This window comes from Canis lupus, chromosome 12 (assembly GCF_011100685.1).
Source record: "Canis lupus familiaris isolate Mischka breed German Shepherd chromosome 12, alternate assembly UU_Cfam_GSD_1.0, whole genome shotgun sequence".
NCBI lineage: Eukaryota > Metazoa > Chordata > Mammalia > Carnivora > Canidae > Canis > Canis lupus.
In genome coordinates, this window is record NC_049233.1 from 36587503 (window position 1) to 36590607 (window position 3105).

The window sequence follows — 3105 nt, forward strand, 5'->3', positions numbered from 1 at the left end:
ACTTCCAATGTACCCCATATATATATTTTTTGGTTATCATTCTAACTTCTGTAAAATATTCTATCATAAAAAATGAACTTTGTCATTGGAATTAACATAATTAAATTAAATTTTATTCAAGCACCACCATGGTCTGATTTAAAGCATTGTACAACAAGCAAAAGCAATACTCACACACAATTGTGAAGGGAAGCACCCATTGAAAGACCCAATATGAAGTCAAACTGACAGGGGTAGCACAGAGCTCAGCGATGGCTTGTAGTTATCAATTTTACATAAATCCAACTAACTTCCTTGAAAACCAAACAATTTGTCCAGTATTAGGAAAATTTATTTACCTTTCCGGGTAAGGCATGTGTCAATATGTCAGACTTGGTTTTTGGTGAATTCTCCCAGTAATTTGGTGAAGGCAAATGATAGCTATTTTAGAGATTGCAGAGTAATACTAGCTCCAACTGCACAGCCAAATTTTTAAAAATGGACTAAAACATTGATATTCTGATATTTTTTATCAAGTTAATTGAGACTGTTCCTAGTTAAGTGGCATTTGGTTTCAGAAAGAAGTAAATTAAATTTTATCTTGCTTTTTAAAAAATACACTATTTCTTTTTACTTGTTGATATAGTTCCCAATTTAACAATTAGTAGAAAAACTAAGAAGAATATTTTTACTTAAAATCTATGTGACAGAGTTTAGGGATGTGATTAACATTAAGTAAATAATATATTTTTATATTCCCTAAATAAATTGGTCCGTATCTAAGAAACTATAGGCACAAACATAAATTTAGTCAGTTTATAAATCAAAAGAGTAAAAGTTCTTAGTTTTCTGATTCAATAAATTAACACCTTTTTTAGATTTTTCAGAATGAAAAACTATTTGCATAATTTTATGCCTATAATAATACAATTTGTATATCAGATTTGTAGATATTGCAGTTATGTAAAAACTGTCCAATTAACAGCCCATTTCTCTATTAGAACATATTTTTTGTTACTACATGTGACTGAAAAAAATTTCCCACAAAAGCAATCTATATTCGATTCTATATAAAAAAATGTAGCATAAATGGTGCAATAAAGCAAAAGATTTGAATGTATCTGTCTAATAATAAATAAGAGCTATTTTTAATCTTGCCAAGTTCAGTCATGATTTTTGACCATAATTTTGCACAAGGAGGTAGGAATTCAAGATGAAAGGAAATAGATTCTTTTGACTGCGAACGTGACATAGGATTCTGAGGAAAGAATCTTGCACCCACGATTTAGGAATCCTATGGAGAGGAGAAGTAAGCAAACAGGAAGATGATGGTCAGAGATATGAGAAGACAGATGACGCGATATTAGAGAACCCAAGAAGGGAAAGGTTTTTATGAAAAGACAGAGGAGGTCCAAGCCAGCAGGGTAGTGGGCTTTGAATATTTGCTGAGATTCCTCCTAAATAATGTTGAAAAACTGTGCCCTCTCACATGTTTAACATCTAAAATTTTTCAACATAATTATAATTTTTTTCCCCTCACCGACTGCCTTTATTGGGCATCAGCCCACGGGCTCCAGAGGCCCAGGAAGGGGTGGTGGGTGTCACTCGAAGCAGGGACTCCCCCGCGGAGGAATGGCCAGTGGTGCCACTAGCGCCAGGACACCTGCCTCAGCCCCGGGCGCTTACTGTACCCCGCGTAGCTGACCCAGCGGGAGGGCGTGTAAGGTCACGACCAGTTCTGGGCTCACCGGGGGGCACTGAAGGGCACGGCCCGCTGGCTCAGGGCGTGGTCCGGCGACCGCAGCCACCCCCTCTTGAGCAACTGCTTCAGCTGCGACCGCCGCACGTTGGGGTTTTCTTGCTTGAGCCGTGGCGGCCGCGCGGGTCAGAGGCGGTGAGGGCCGCCCGCCTGCAGCCTCTTCTGCCGCGCTGAGCGCCGCGATGGCAGCCTCCGCGGTGCGCGCCTCCACGCGGCCCTCCACGCGGCCCTCTGCCGGCCCTCGGCGCTTCACATGCTCCTCCAGCGGCCGCCCAAGTGGCTCTTGGCTTCCTCGGCTGGTCCCGGGGCCTCTTTGTGCTGGTGGCCTCGGCGGAGTGTCTCCTCCACCCGGGCCCGGGGGACCTTGGGGGGCGCAGCCACGCGGGGGCCTAGCCACCCTGGCGCAGGGACGCCTCCTCCTCCAGCAGGCGCCGCGTCTCCTTCTTGCGCTCCACCTGCTGCAGGCGCCGCTTCTCCTTCTCCTTGCGCTGCTCCTTCCTCATGACGTGTTTGTCCTCATCCTTCCAGGACGCATCCTCCAGCTCCTTCTGCTTCCTGCATTTCCTTTAAAAAAATAAGGGGAGATCCCTGGGTGGCACAGCGGTTTGGCACCTGCCTTTGGCCCGGGGCGCGATCCTGGAGACCCGGGATCGAATCCCACATCAGGCTCCCGGTGCATGGAGCCTGCTTCTCCCTCTGCCTATGTCTCTGCCTCTCTCTCTTTCTCTCTCTGTGACTATCATAAATAAATAAAAATTAAAAAAAAAATAAGGGTATTTCAAGTGCACGTATTAATAATTGGAAATTTTTTTACAATTGTTTTTTGAACACCTTGCACGTCTTCATAGTGAAGGAAGTATAGGAAATTGGTTGAAGAGAAATCTTCATTATTTTCTAAATAAGACCTTCCTTTCTTATTTATCACTGTCTTTTAAATTTGAACTTCAAAAAATAATTCTGTTGACTTGAGAGATTTGGAAGATGGGTTCCACTTCATCCATATTTTACTAGAGAATGGAAAATTAGAAAGGATTTCATTTCACAAATTTACCAAATCCACATGCTTTATACCATTGCTGAAAGTATCAACCACCCATTGATTATGTAGCCACCTACCAATTAGATTTCATCGATTAAAGAAAGCAGTAATACTCCGTTACTGAGCCACATCCCTTATTGTTCATATATGTTTCCACCAAATGTAAATACTCAGAACTTTTTAAAAACAGAAATCAAGAATGGAAGGGATGTAGAAGAGTAAGGAAATGAAACAAAGTTTCAAGCAATGTTGTTAATAGAATGGTAAAAGGATTTCAGTAAATGAAGAAGAAGGAATGATTTTGTTTAAGGGCCAGAGGTAGAGCCCT

General features: G+C 42.2%; 1 pseudogene; it reads right to left on the reverse strand.

Moving 5' to 3' along the window:
* Window positions 1-1723: 1723 nt before the first annotated feature.
* LOC100684171 lies at window positions 1724-2868 on the reverse strand (annotated as a pseudogene).
* Between the last annotated feature and the right edge of the window lie 237 nt (window positions 2869-3105).